We start from the raw sequence: 16,341 nt of genomic DNA, 5'->3' as shown, positions 1-16,341 counted from the left end.
ATATATATATATATATATTCATTCATTCATTCATCATCCAGTCCTACGTTGCCCCATGAGGAGCATAGGAGCCCGGGGCTAGGCAAGTTGGTCCTGACATTTAAGATGAGACTGACCAGCCTCACTAATCCCTGAGTGGCTTTACATAAGCAATAAATCCCAACCACTCTTTGGATATAAACCTTTACCGGCTCAATCCGACTGGAGCGCCATAATAACCCATTAAACCACCAGGTGCCAAAATTTGGTTATATGGTTACCACCCAGCATAGTAAATGGTTTCCTGTTGTAAAGGAAACCATTTGGCCTGTCACTCAGTGTAGAGTCACCCACAGGCAGAAGGAATAGGAAAGAATGAAGGAAAGTAAGACAGAAGAGGATGGAAGGAAAGGATGGAGGAGAGGAAAGGCTGACACCTGAGAGCAGCACTACATTGAGTGAGTGGATGGTGAATGCCCCCACCTACCACAGATATATAGATAGATAGATAGATAAGCAGAGTGAGAAAAGAGTTCTGGACAAATGTGGAAGCGTACATGGAAAAGTTTGAAAGGAATGAATGTTTTTGATTGGCGATATAAATGGTAAAGTAGGGAATGTGAAGGTGGATGGAGTAGTTGGTGAGTGGGGTGTGCCTGCTGAGACAGATGAGAATGGCAGTGCTTTAGTGGATATTTGTGCCGGGAGGGGGTTGGTGATAGCCAATACCCTCTTCAGGCACAAAACAATCCATAGGAATACATGTCAAGTCTTGAGAAGAGTGAGTGGTGAACTTATTGAACAGAAGGCAGTGATTGATTATGTGTGTGTGGATAAAAGGATGTGAAAGTATGTAATGGATGCAAGAGCATGTAGAGGTTGGGGGGGAGGGGGGGACCAGAATCAAGGTCCAATTGAAATGGAGAAATAGAAGAAGGGAAGGACAGAGGAAGTAGTATATGCAAGGAGAATGAAAAGGTTACAAGAGGATGAGAAAGAGGCAGAATGTAAGAGAGAAGTGGAGGGGTGATTGGATAAAATTGGATTGGAGCAGAGGGGGGACGTGGAAGATGTGGGCAATATATTCACAGAAAAAATCTGTGGAGCATGTGAGGTGGTGTGTGGGGTGAAGAGAAGACAAAAGGGTGTGTAAGGAACAGCATTGTGGAATGAAGAGGTGAAACAGGCTGTGGCACAAAAAAAGGAAGCATATAATGAGTGGATGAGAAACAGGGACGTGGAAGAAGTTGAGAGATGGAAGAGAGAGTTGTATGTAGAGAGGAAGAGAGATGTGAAGGGATTAGTAAGAGAGAGTAAGAAGAGAGTGGATGAGGAATTTGGAAGGTATTTGAGTGTAAAGTGGAGGGAATTTAAGAAAATGTTCTGGAAAGAGATAAAGAGAGTTAGACAGGGTGCCAAAGAAGTTAGTTGGGGAGTGAAAGTTAAAAATGGTAGATTACTAGTGGAGAAGGGGGAAAAAGTGAGTAGATGGAGAACACTTTAACAAATTGTTTAACTTAGAGAATGAAAGTAATGCAAGAATAAGTGGCTGGGAGATGGAGGGATGTGAGAAAAGAGGAAGAAATCAGTAGGATGGAAGTTGTGGAAGTGATGAAGAAAATTAAAATTGGGAAAGTTTCAGGAATTGATCGAGTGTGTTGTGAAATGCTGAAGTTTGGGGATGAGATAGTAGTAGAATGGATGTGGAAGATGTGCAGATTGGCCTGGCAGGAAGGTAGATGATTGGAAGTCCGGTATAATTATTCCCCTGTAAGGAAAAGGGGAAAAAGAAATATGTGGTAATCGTAGGGGCATTTGTCTTTTTAGTGTAACAGGAAAAGTGTATGGTAGGATAGTTACTGACAGAGTTAGGGAAATAACAGAGGAATTAGTTGGAGAAGAACAGGGAGGTTTTACAAAGAGAAGAGGTTGTGTAGATCAGATATTCATTCTTAGATCTTTAGTGGAAAAGTTTCTAGAGAAGGGAAAGAAGTAGTATGGTGCCTTCATGGATTTGGAGAAAGCATATGACAGGGTGGACAGACAAGGATTATGGAAAGTATTAAGAATATATGGAGCATATGGGAAGTTGTTGAATGCCATGAAGAATATGTATGAGGGTGCAAAGGGTGCAGTGCTGGTGGATAGTGAAATGAGTGAATTTTTCTACTTGAAGGTTGGATTGAAACAGGGATGTGTCATGTCTCCATGGTTATTCAGTCTGTATATGGATGGGTTTATAAAAGAGATAAAAGGTAGGGCAGTGGATGTTGGAGTGGCCCTAATGAGAGGGCAGTGTTTGTTTACAGATGATACTGTGTTGTTAAGTGAAGACAAAGGGGAGCTGCAAGGCTTGGTGGATGAGTTTGGGAGAGTGTATAAGAAATGGAATCTAAAGATGAATGTAGGGAAAAGTAAAGTTATGGTCTTCGAGAGAAGTGAAGTCAGTGAATGTACAGTGAGGTTGGATGTGGAGGAAATGGAAAATGTGAGTGCATTTAAGTATTTGGGCAGTGTGATGAGTAAGGATGGAAGTTTAGAGGGTGAAGTGCTAGAAAGGGTACAACAAGGAGGAAAGGTTGCTGATTCCCTGAAAGGAGTGATAAGAAACAGGGAAGTGAGCATGGAAGTGAAACAGTTACCACATGACAGTAATGTGATACCAACTGTAACTTATGGAAGTGAAGCTTGGACCATGTTGGAGAGACAGAAGTCATGAGTGAGAGCTTTGAAATGAGTTATATGAGAGGAGCCTGTGGAGTCACATGGAGAGACAGATTGACAAATGAGGAAGTGAAGGAGTGTTGTGGTGTGGATGTGCATGTGATAGGAAGCGTTAGGAGTAACACATTGAGGTGGTTTGGCCATGTGGAGAGGATAGAGAGTGAGAGACTGATGAGAAGAGTGTATGTGAGAGAGATGGAGGGGGGGAGAGGGAGGGAGAGGCCAAGGATGAGATGGAGGGGAGAGGTATATGAGAGAGGGGGGTGTGAGGTTGGGGAAGAGCAGTGAAATGGCGGGGGACAGGGCGCCTTGGAGGCGATTTATTTGTGGCCACCCCTTACAAGATTAAGGTGTCTGGCAATAGGTATATACTGTATACTGTATATATATATATATATATATATATATATATATATATATATATATATATATATGTACATACATACATACATACATATACATGCAGTATGTCCATCCATCCATTATCTAGTCCTATGTTGCCCCAAGAGGTGCAGAGGAGCCAAGGGTTAGGTAAGTTGGTCCTGAAATTTAAGATGAGGGTGACCAGCCTCACTCATCCCTGAGTGGCATTACATGAGCAATAAACCCCAACCATTCCTTGGATATATATACCTGTATATGATTAATCCGATTGGAGCTCCTTAATTACTCACTAAACCACCAGGCACCATAATTTGGTTATATGGTTACCACCCATCATAGTAAATGGTTTCCTGGTGTACAGGAAGCCATTTAGCTTGTCACTGAGTGTAGAGTCACCCATTAGGCAGTAGGAAGAGGAAAATGTGAAGGAAAGAAGGACAGAAGAGGGAGTGTAAAGTCACCCGTAGGCAGAAAGAGGTGGGAAGAATGAAAGAAAGAGAGAGAGAAGAGGAAGGAAGGACGATAGGAAAGGGCAGACACCCAAAGCAGCATTACATCGAATGAGTGGATGGTGAGCGCCCCCACCTGTCACCAATATATATACAGCAAGCTCTTACAAAATGCGCAAATTTTGTCCCTGGAAAGTCCCGCTTTATGAAATTTTCGCGTTATAGGGCTATATGTTTACATGTTAAAAGGTGTATGGTACCCAAACCAGCCCCAAGTTCACTTTTTGGGGCAGTTTTCAAGGATTATTCCCAGGACATTTACCACTTACCTAATAATGACTTCATTACATAGAAACACTGGAGGATTCCTCACTTTGAACTGAAGAGGTTGTGGGCTTGCTGGTGGGAGGGGGAGTGGGGTTCTGAGGCAGGGCAGGACTTCTGCTGGTCCCCAGGTGGCCAAGAAATTGAGCAAAGACAACACACAGCATGTGTGGAGCGTGAGCTTGGGAAGAGGATAGGCTCGGGTGGAGCAGGAATGCTCAGTGGACCATTATAACACCCCATGCAGACACGTGACAGCCATACGTCATTGGCTGATTCAACCCATGCTATGACTATCGCCGCCTGCAATATGTCTGTTTCAACTGTGTTATGACCAATGTTTAAATTATAATTTTTGTCCTCAGGCCATGTAATCCCTGTAATCGCAGTGTAGTACGATTTTCAAAAAAATGAGCAAATTTTTTCACCAGCATTATATCTGGAAAAGTAGGGAATGTGAAAGTGGATGGGAGTGGTTGGTGAGTGGGGTGTGCCTGCAGAAATGGATGAGACTGGCGGTGTTTTAGTGGACATCTGTGCCGGGAGGGGGTTGGTGATAGCCAATACCCTCTTCAGGCACAAAATGATCCACAGTTATATGTGGCGAGTGATGAGAAGGGTGGATGGTGAACTGAATGAACGGAAGGCAATGATTGATTATTTATGTGTGGATGACAGGATGAGAAGGTGTTTAAGGGATGCAAGAGCATGTAGAGATTGGGGGAGTGGACTTTCTGACCACCACTTGGTGGTGGTCAGAATCAGTGTCCAAATGAAATGGAGAAATAGAAAAAGGGAAGGACAGGAGGAAGTAGCTCAGTGATAATCAAATGGCGGGCCGCGGTCTGAATCCGGACTGTGACGAGTTTTGGTACGGACCCCAGAGACTTCTATCACTGAATGTTCAGTATCGCCCTTGAAAAAAACACAGTATTTAGCACTTCTGGATGAGTTATGTCCACAATACTGCTTAAATATACCGGTATATAATTTCATAGGGTTGCTAGTTATTATCATCTGCTGCAGTAATACCAGCCTGTCCAAATGATGGTTACAGTGCAGACGAGTGAGCTAACTGATCAACACAGAAGCTACTAATTTCTCCAGCTACTGTACTCTAGGTGCTCACGTCAGTCAAAGTAACATGAGTTTCGTAATACTAAGTACCATAATTATCACCGAGATCTCATCAGTATTAAATATTGGTAACATGAGAACAGGATTCCCGGCTGTAGGAATTCTGTATTTAGCAAGCTGCATTGCATATATCGTACCCACAGATTGTTGTCATTAGCTTGTTCAGTTGGTGAATTGACGGAATGATACTGAAAAGTATTAAGACTGGTTACTGGCAGACAGTATGGTGCTACAGTGATGGTGGTAGTGCTAAAGGGACCGTTCTTATATAAGGATGGCACTTGTAATTTGGACAATAAAAGAATGTCGTTTTGTCTCTTTGAGAAGATGGGAGTCTCGAGAATAGATTTTTGTGTCTTATTTAACCACCTTAACAATGGAAGAGAATATCTGCTTTAAAGCTTATTTCACTTTTGCTCTGGGTATTAACTATCCTCACAGTTTCGGTATATTTTAAAGAACTAAGTACACTGCATCCTTAAATAAATGCAAGTATTTTATTCCTTTATTATTATTAAATACAAGATAGTACACCTGGCCCTCTGCCACATCGGAAAATAGTATGACTGGACCTTCATAGAAAGTAATCGAGGAACCCTGAAGAAACTCATACAAGGAGGTTGGAAAGGTTACAAGAGGATGGAAAAAGGGCAGAATATAAGAGGGAAGTGGAGGAGCTATTGGGTAAATATGGATTGGAGCAGATGGAGGATGTGGAAGGTGTGTGCAAGATATTCACAGAAGAAATATGTGCAGCATGGGAGGTGGCATGTGGGGTGAAGAGAAGACGAAAGGGGGTGCAGGGAACAGCATTGTGGAATGAAGAGGTGAGACAGGCTGTGGCACAAAAGAAGAAAGCATATAATGAGTGGATGAGAAACAGGGGCGTGGAAGAAGTTGAGAGACGGAAGAGAGAGTTGTATGTAGAAAGGCAGAGAGAGGTGAAAAGATTAGTAAGAATGAGTAAGAGAAGAGTGGATGAGGAATTTGGCAGGAATTTGAGTGTAAAGTGAAGGGAATATAAGAAAATGTTCTGGAAAGAGGTAAAGAGAGTTAGGGTGCCAAAGAAGTTAGTTGGGGAGCGAAAGATAAAAATGGTAAATTACTAGTGGAGAATGGAGGAAAAGTGAGTAGATGGAGAGAACACTTTAACAAATTGTTGAACATAGAGAATGAAAGTAATGCAAGTATAAGTGCCTGGGGAATGGCTGGGAGATGGAGGGATGTGAGCAGAGAGGAAGAAATCAGTAGGATGAAAGTTGTGGAAGCGATGAAGAAAGTTAAAATGGAGAAAGCCTAGGAATTAATGGAGTTTGTGGTTAAATGCAGAAGCATGGGGGAGAGATAGTAGTAGAATGGATGTGGAAGATGTGCAGATTGGCCTGGCAGGAAGGTAGAATCCCGGAGGATTGGAAGTAAGGTATAATTATTCCCGTGTTCAAAGGAAAAGGGCAAAAAGAAGTATGTTGTATGGCATTCACAGAGGCATTTGTCTTCTTAGTGTGATAGGAAAAGTTTATGGTTGGATACTTATTGACAAAGTTAAGAAAATAGCAGAGGAATTAGTTGGAGAAGAACAGGGGGGTTTTACAAAGGGAAGAGGTTGTGTAGATCAGATATTCATTCTTAAATCTATAGTGGAAAAGTTTCTAGAGAAGGGAAAGAAGCTGTATGCAGCATTCATGGACTTGGAGAAAGCATATGACAGGGTGGATAGACAAGGATTGTGGAAAGTATTAAGAATATATGGAGTAGATGAGAAGTTGTTGAATGCCTTGAAGAGTATGTATGAGGCTGCTAAGGCTGCAGTGTGTGTGGATAGTGAACTGAGTGAATTTTTCTATTTTAAGGTTAAATTGAAATTGGGATGTGTCTGCAGTGTGTGTGGATAGGGAACTGAGTGAATTTTTCTATTTGAAGGTTAAATTGAAACAGGGATGTGTCATGTCTTCATGGTTGTTCAGTCTGTATATGAATAGGGTTATAAAAGAGATACAAGGTAGGGCAATGGATGTTGGAGCGGCCCAAGTGAGAGAGGGCAGTGTTCAGAAACTCCCCATACTGTTGTTTGCAGATGATACTGTGTTGTTAAGTGAAGACAAAGGGGAGCTGCAAGAGTTAGTGGATGAGTTTGGGAGAGTATGTAAGAAACGGAATTGAAAAGTGAATTTAGGGAAGAGTAAAGTCATGGTCTTTGAGAGAGGTGAAGTTAGGGAATATAAAGTGAGGTTGGATGCGGAGGAAGTGGAAAATTTGAGTGTGTTTAAGTATTTGGGTAGTGTGATAGGTAAGGATGGAAGTTTAGAGGGTGAAGTGCTTGAAAGGGTACAATAAGGAAGAAAGGTTGCTGGTTCCTTGAAAGCAATGATATGAAACAAGGAAGTGAGCATGGAAGTGAAAAAGTTACTACATGACAGTATTGTGATACCATCTCTGACGTATGGAATTGAACCTTGGACCTTGTGGGAGGGACAGAAGTCAAGAGTGAGAGCTGTGGAAATGAGTTATTTGAAAGGAGCATGTGGAGTCACATGGAGAGACAGATTGACAAAAAAAGGAAGTGAAGGATCATTGTGGTGTGGATGTGGATGTGATAGGAAACGTAAGGAAAACCACACTGAAGTGGTTTGGCCATGTGGAGAGGATGGAGAGTGAGAGACTAATGAGGAGAGTGTAAGTGAGTGAGGTGGAGGGGGGAGAGGGAGGGGGAGGCCAAGGATGCGATGGAGGGTAGAGGTATATGAGAGAGGGCGGTGTGAGGTTGGGGTAGGGCAGTGAAATGTTGGGGGACAGGGCGACTTGTTTGTGGCCACCCCTTGCAGGATTAAGGCGTCTGGCAATAGATTGATAGATTGTAGCGTCTTGACCATTTCCTGGCCCCCAAAATTGCCTTCCGAGTTATGTGAGGTTCACGTGCTCAGATCATACTATGTATATATATATATATATATATATATATATATATATATATATATATATATATATATATTTATGTATGTATGTATATATATAAATATTAGGTGGTGGTGACCATCATCCACTCACTTGATGTAGTGCTGCCTACTTCTTCCTTAGCCTTTAACATTTTTTTTCTGTGCCTGCCCTCCTCTCTTCCTATTTCTCCCATCTTTCCTGTCACTTCTTATTGCTTTTCTTTCCTTTACAGGTGGCTTTACATTGAGTGACAAGCCAAATGGTTTCCTGTAAGCCAAGAAACCATTTACAAAGCTGAGTGGTAACCGAATAACCAAACCGTATGTGATCCCTACGTGTCAACATGTGGGTTGGTGGAGGGTTAGTGCCCCTCCCCATAAAACAAATAACTCAAAGTCAAATGGCCACCCCTTTTGGGATTATGGTGTCTGGCAATAGATAGATAGATATACAGTATACAGTACATATATATATATATATATATATATATATATATATATATATATATATATATATATATATACTGTGCTCCCTACGTGTCAAGTGGGTTGGTGGAGGGTTAGTGCCCCTCCCTGTAAAACAAATAACTCGGAGTCAAATGACCACACCGTACGGGATTATGGCGTCTGGCAATAGATAGATAGTATATATATATATACAGTATATATATATATATATATATATATATATATATATATATATATATGTGTGTGTGTGTGTGTATATAAATATATATATATATGGGTCTGGTTAGTTAGGGCCCGGCATCGAAACCAAACATAAGCTTCTTTTCTCCCTACGTGTCAAGTGGGGTTGGTGGCGGATTAGTGCCCCTCCCTGTAAAACAATTAACTCTAAGCCCTTGGTCACCCCATTTGGGATACATGGCGTCTGGCAATGAATGAATATATATATATGTGTGTGTGTGTGTGTGTATATAAATATATATATATATATATATATGTATATATATATATATATATATATATATATATATATATATATATATATATATATATATATATATATATATATATATATATATATATAAATATATATATATATATATATATATATATATATATATATGTGTATATACATACAGTACCCTCGCATCCAATACGGTAATATTGTCATGCATGGGTCCCATGTTGGACCAAAAACGTGTTGGACAAACAACAGAGCTTATGGGGAAAAATGAATTATGTCAGCAACCCTAGGAAATCACCCTAAATACCTACCATATACCTATACATATACTGTATTGGTACTATTGTAATTATAATAAATGGTACTGTGCTATGAATGATAACTAACCTTTTAGGATAGTGTTGGTGGGCTTGCTGGGAATGGAAGGTGGTATCCAAGGCTGTAGGTAGTCCTACTGGGTCCCTGGAGGATGGCTGCTGGCATCACTATAGTAGGACTCGCCTACGTTTGCGGCTGTGGTGTGGCCCGCACTTGTGTACAGTGTTGCCACGTTTTCTATACCGTTATCTCTCTCTCTCTCTCTCTCTCTCTCTCTCTCTCCTGGCGGGAAATGTGAGCCACCCTGAGTACTTTTGATTCTTTTATAAGTTATTTATAATTGTGCTTTCATTTGTTAATTTGGTTTTGTTATATTTAGTGATGCCGACAATGCATTCAATGCATGCCCCTCTCCTGCCTCTCTCTCTCTCTCTCTCTCACCGACTGGGTGTGGAAGTGTTGCCGCTCGCGAGTGAATAATGTTTTTTTTTTTTTACTTTGGTATTGGCATATGCCTACTATTTTGTCCTACATATTAGCTTATGATTATAAATGTGATTATTCCTCGTCCTTAAAATTATGGTAAAAGCCGGTAAATGTGAGCATTTTTCCCTAGCAACACCTGTACAAGCTATGGTTGGGTCTACGGAGGTGCACTTACTTTACCTTAGGCCAGACTGGGTAAGTGTTGCCACTCACAAGAATTACATGAATTATTTCTTTTACTTTGGATGTTGGCATATTTCTTCTTTTTTCAGGCTCATTATCTTATATCCATAACTGTGTTATTATTACCCACCCTAAAACTACGCTAAAAACCATTAAAAGTGACTACAATTTCTTTTAGCAACACTGTACAATATGAATGCCATGTTTCTGTGTTAGTGTAAAAATATTTTATGCATAATAAGATTACTGTTGATTCATCCATCAAAATACACAAGTGTAAGTTTTATTCATCTGAATTTATCGAATTTGTGATGCCTTGTACATAAATAGCTTCCGTTTCACATCGCAAGTTGGGGAAACTTGGCACCATTGTACACAGGTGCGGGCCACACCACAGCCGCAAACGTGCGCGAGTCCTACTATAGCAGGTAATGGCTGCTGCTCCTCCTCAACCTCCCTCATAAATCCTTCGAAATCACACTCAGAATCACTATCTTCATCCACAGCCATGGAAGGTCCTGCTTCTGCCTGTCCTAGCACTCTGTAAGCCTTCACTGCTGCCAGGATCTTGTCTTGTTTTTTTATTATGGTCCTCACGTTGGCTTCATTCATGTCGTAGGCCTTGGCAATGTCAACTTTCCTCTCCCCTTTCTTCTTCCTCTCGATGCTTTCTAGCTTGGTGGCCTGAGGGAGGTGCCAATGTTTCTTGGGGTTCTCAGAAGGCTTCCTAGGTATCGTGAGCAGGGTAAAATGCAGTAAGAAGGGCAGAAAATGCAGCAAGAAAAAAGCACCTTCCAATACGAATTATGTGACTGAGTGGCGCTGTGGCGGGAGAAATTTAAACAAAACATCACGTGACAGCAGAAGCGTTTTTAATTGGGCGGCATCACGATCACGTCACGATAGCGGGCGGGGAAGGCAACTTGATCAGAAGTTTTCATTGGCTATCATCATCATGGGAATGTCCAGTATGACCGTGTTGGACCGGGGGTGATCGTACTAGAGGTGAACTCTGTGGATTTCGCCCACTTCTCGGAGCTCTGTGCGTGTTATGCTAACACACTCGTGTTGCAGTAATTAAATTGTATTAAATAATACTAATTATTTGCTCTCTGTGTTGGACGTGAATCGTGCTGGACTAACGCATGTTGGACGTGAGGGTATTGTATATTATGTACATATATATATATATATATATATATATATATATACACACATACATACATACATACAGTGTTTATATGTATATAAGGCATACCCCGGTTTATCGATCTAATTGGTTAGGTAAAACTCCATCATTAGGCAGGGTATTGAATATTGGGGTACTTTTAACATGTACAGTACTTCAATGTGGGCCGTTTACCAGTCTTGGGTTTCCCCCCAAACCAAGTCCATAACCCACCCAGATGAGCCCCAAAACAGGTTTAAAGGCAACCTAAATGGCCTAACAGTTGTCAAGGAAGCTAACCTACGCCTAACACTTGTAAATAACCCAGTAAAACCAACAAATCAAATCTGAATATCATCAAATATAAGTCTGGAAAAAATCAAGCTAAGTCAACTGTACTTCAAAATGACAATATTCACCCCACCTATGGCTAAAACACATTAATCAAAGTCTAAAAACAGTTTATAAATCAACCTAAACACAAAATTTTAGTCTAAAATATCATCAAAATCGGTAAGAAAAATGAAAACCCATCATTTAACTGGGGTTTGGTCATCATTAGGTGGGATGTGGTGCAATTTCTACCCCCATCATTAAGCCGGGGTATCACATCTAGGGGTATCATATATCGAGGTATAACTGTGTATGTTTGTTTCGTTTTTAAAGGCTCCAACATGCTTGCATGTGTCGGCCTTGGTCACCTAATGGCGGCTCTCCACGCTGCTCGATCCATTGCAGCCTCCCTGTTCAGTCCCTTAACCCTAAGGTCACACTTAATGACCTCGTCCCATGTCTTTCTCGGTCTACCCCTCATAACCCCACCCCCAGTATTAACACTTCTCACCTTCCTCACCCAATTATCATCCCCCATCCTCTCCACATGTCCAAACCACCTCAATCTACCTCTCCTCATCACAACACCAATACACTCCAGTCCCATCCTACCTCTCAACTCTTCCATTGTAAACCCAGCCCCTCCAGGCCTTGGACGCAGAGACGCACTGCACATCCACCTAATCATTGTCATTTCTGTACGTCTGAGCTGGCAAATATCTTCCTCTTTCACTGCCCAGGTCTCACTGCCATACAGCATTACACTCCTAACACATGCTGCATACAAAGACCCCTTAGCATGTAGGGAGAGCCCTCTCAATGTCAGGAGAGGCAAGAGCTCCCTGAACTTCTTCCAACCACCTCTCACCCTAGCCACAGAGCTAGCTCCAGCCCCACCTCCAACACTCAACATGTCTCCCAAATAACAAAACTCTTCCACACACTCAAGAGATTCACCAGCAAGTTCAATCCTTTCACACACACACACATGGTGCTACCCAAAAGTTCCAGTAATTTGAACAGAGGGAGCCAACCGTTCACAGTATTGCCTTTGCCACTAAGAGGAGTCAGCAGCACCCCTTGTACATTAGTGTGGCCCCTGGCTGTGTCTGTGAGCAGATGTGTTATTGAGCTATGCATACAATCGTTACGTGGTGTGTAGGTGGTTTGACGGTTTTGCAATGGTGGACCAGTGGTGCAGCAGTGTCAAGTCGATGTTGATCATTTTCTTCGATGTCCAAGGGATTGTTCACAAGGAATTCGTCCCACCCAGTCACTCTGTCAGTGGAAAGTTTTACAGTGAAGTTTTACAGTGTTCGAGGGAGAACATTTGCCTCAAACGTCCAGAACAGTGGGAGAACAAGGACTGGGTCCTGCATCATAACACCCCCGCCCACACATCAGTTGTTGTCCGGCAGTTCCTGGCTGCCACTAACACAGTAGTCATTCCCCACCCACCCTTTTTGCCTGACCTTGCCCCCTGTGAGTTTTTCCTGTTTCCCAAACTGAAATTAACTGCAAGGGTGTTGATTTGACTCAATTGAGGAGATCCAGACAGAATTGCAGGAGGTGCTCAAGACCATCATGCTTGAAGCCTTCCAGGGATGCATGGACTCAAGGAAAAAATGCTAGGACCTTTGTATACATGCCCAAGGGGAATACTTTGAATCCAACATTGAGAACTAGGAGGTATGGTAACTCATTTTCCTACAATATTCAAATTACTGGAAATTTTTTTTATCACCTCTTGTGAGTGTGTGTGTATGTATATATATATATATTTGGCAGTGATTTGGTGGATATGCAGTGTGTTCTTGAGTGCAAGGGCAGGGGGGACTATATATATATATATATATATATATCTATTGCCAGACGCCTCAATCCCGTTTGGGGTGGCCACAAACAAATCGCCTCCAAGTCGCCCTGTCCCCCGCCATTTCACTGCCCTGCTCCCAACTCACACCCCCCTCTCTCATATACCTCTCCACCCCATCCCTACATCTCATCCTCGGCCTCCCCCTCCCTCTTCCCCCCTCCACCTCACTCACATACACTCTCTTCGTCAGTCTTTCACCCTCCATCCACTCCACATGGCCAAACCATCTCAGTGTGTTCCTCATAACGCTCCCTATCACATCCACATCAACACCACAATGTTCCTTTATATCCTCATTCGTCAGCCTATCTCTCCATGTGACTCCACAGGCTCCTTTTAAATAACTCATTTCCACTGCTCTCACTCTTGACTTGTGTCCTTCCAACAACGTCCAAGCTTCACTTCCGTACGTTAGAGTTGGTATCACAATACTGTCATGTGGTAACTTTTTCACTTCCATGCTCACTTCCCTGTTTCTTATCACTGCTTTCAAAGAACCAGCAACCTTTCTTCCCTGCTGTACCCTTTCAAGCACTTCACCCTCCAAACCTCCATCCTTACTCATCACACTACCCAAGTACTTAAACGTACTCACATTTTCCAATTCCTCACCATCCAACCTCGCTGTACATTCTCCGACTTCACCTCTCTCAAAGACCATCACTTTACTCTTCCCTACATTCACTTTCAGATTCCGTTTCTTACACACTCTCCCAAACTCATCCACCAAGCCTTGCAGCTCCCCTTCCTCTTCACTCAACAACACAGTATCATCTGCAAACAACAGTACAGGGAGTTTCCAAACACTATCCTCTCTCACCAGGGCCACTCCAACATCCACTACCCTACCTTGTACCTCTTGTATTACCCCATCCATGTACAGATTGAACAACCATGGAGACATGACACATCCCTGTTTCAACCCAACTTTCAAAGAGAAAAATTCACTTAGTTCACCATCCACACGCACTGCAGCCTTCGCACCATCGTACATACTCTTCACAGCATCCCATCTACTCCATATATTCTTAGCACTTTCCACAATCCTTGTCTATCCACCCTGTCATATGCTTTCTCCAAATCCATGAAATATTTGAACTACAAAACCCCTTTCCATCCTAAAACCCCCTATACTTCTCCACCTAATCCCTCTATTATTTCCCAAACTCTGTCAATAAGTATCCTCCCATATACTTTTCATATTACACTAAGAAAGCAAATGCCCCCATGATTACCATACACTATTTTCCCCATTCCTTGGTACAGGGGAATAATAATAATACTTGCCTTCCAGTCCTCTGAGACTCTACCTTCCTCTCAGACCATTCTGCACATCTTCCATATTCATTCTACAACTCTCCCTCTTGCTTCAGCATTTCACCACACACTTCGTCAATTCCTGAGGCTTTCCCCATTTTGACTTCCTTCATTGCTTCCACTACTTCTATCCTATTAATCTCTTTCTCCCTTCTCATCTCCCTCCTTCTCCTGGCCATTCTCCATTCACTTATACTCACATCACTTTCATTCTGTATGTTTAACATTTCCCTAAAGTGTTCTGTCCATTTCCTCACATTTTCTCCTTCTCCACCATCAATATGGCATTTTTATCTTTCACTTCCCTACAGTGCACCCCCACACAATACGAACTCATATTGTGAATTACCTACAATGCGAGGTCAGCCCAGAAAATGTTTATTTTTATCAAATGCGAAATCAGCAAATCAGACTTCCCAACATGCGAATCGGCTATATGATTCCAAGGCAAAAATTGATTTCTCACCATTACTACGAGTGTCGGGCTGGACAATGTGAGTCAGTCACATGAAGGCAGGTGGCTGGCAACGAGCCGCATTCAAAATGGCGGGCAGCTGGCCAGCTATCTGCATGCCATCTACAGACTTGCCTGAGCAACCAAACACTTCTCTTCCATATTGCCGTGAGAACACATGTAACTTGCATCCTGTGGTCTGTTTTAGCTTCAAAGCAGTACCCACCTGTTGATCATGGTCTCAGCTGTCAACTTTGAAGGCTTTATGGCACCTTCAGGAGACCTCAGCAGAGACAGTGAGAGTGACGACGGTGCACCCCGCCCCGCAGGGCAAGAGTAGACGCCCTGAGCCTCGAATACCCACTCCCATCCCTTCTTAACAAGCCCAGAAGTCACTTAAAGGTACATGGTGTTCTGTTTGTTGTTTTATATGTTGGTCCAGCTAGAAGTACAGTTAGACAAAGTATTAACAGGGTAGAGTAGGCTGGAAGGGGACCTGAAGACCAAGCCCTAGGTGGGCGATTTTCCTCATTCGTTGGTTCACAGAGTACAAAATCGTGGAATGCGTGGGTTTCTGCTGCCCATAAACTCGTATAGTGGGAGGGTGCACTGTACCTCCTTCTTTATCATCCAAACTAACTCTCTTTACCTCATTCCAGAACATTTTCTTCCACTCCCTCCACTTTACACTCAAATTCCTTCCAAATTCCTCAACCACAGTCTTCTGATGATGTTACCTCTTTATTTCTTTCTACATATAACTCTCTCTCCCATCTCTCAACTTCCTCCATGCCTCTGTTCCCCTTGCTTTCTTTTGCACCACAGATCGTCTCACCTCTTCATTTCACCATAGTGTTCCTTGCACCCTCTTTCATTTTCTCTTCACCCCACACACCACCTGACATACTGCACAGATATTTTTCTGTGAATATCTTGCACACACCTTCCATCGCCTTCATGTGCTTCAAATCTTATTTACCCAGTCTCCTTCACTTTTATATTCTGCCTTTTTTTTTTTTTTCATCCTCTTCCCTTTCTACCCTTCTTGTATGAACTACTTCCTCCTGCCCTACTCTCCTTCTATTCATCCATCGCATTTGTGCCTTGACTTTCACCGCCACCAAGTGGTGGTCAGAAAGTCCTCACCCCCAGCCTCTGTATGCTCTTGCATCCAGTACATACCTTCTCATGCTCTCGTCCACACACACACGGTCAATCACTGCCTTCTGTTCATTCAGTTCACCATCCACCTTCTTATCACCTGCCTAGTATACCTGTGGATTATTTTGTGCCTAAAGAGGGTATTGGCTGTCATCAGCTCCCTCCTGGTACAAATGTCTACTAG

Source organism: Coenobita brevimanus, chromosome 23 (genome assembly GCF_032717465.1).
Source record: "Coenobita brevimanus isolate Jiangsu-jjx chromosome 23, ASM3271746v2, whole genome shotgun sequence".
Lineage (NCBI taxonomy): Eukaryota > Metazoa > Arthropoda > Malacostraca > Decapoda > Coenobitidae > Coenobita > Coenobita brevimanus.
The sequence above is the reverse complement of the archived record's forward strand: the minus strand, read 5'-3'. Positions refer to the sequence as shown.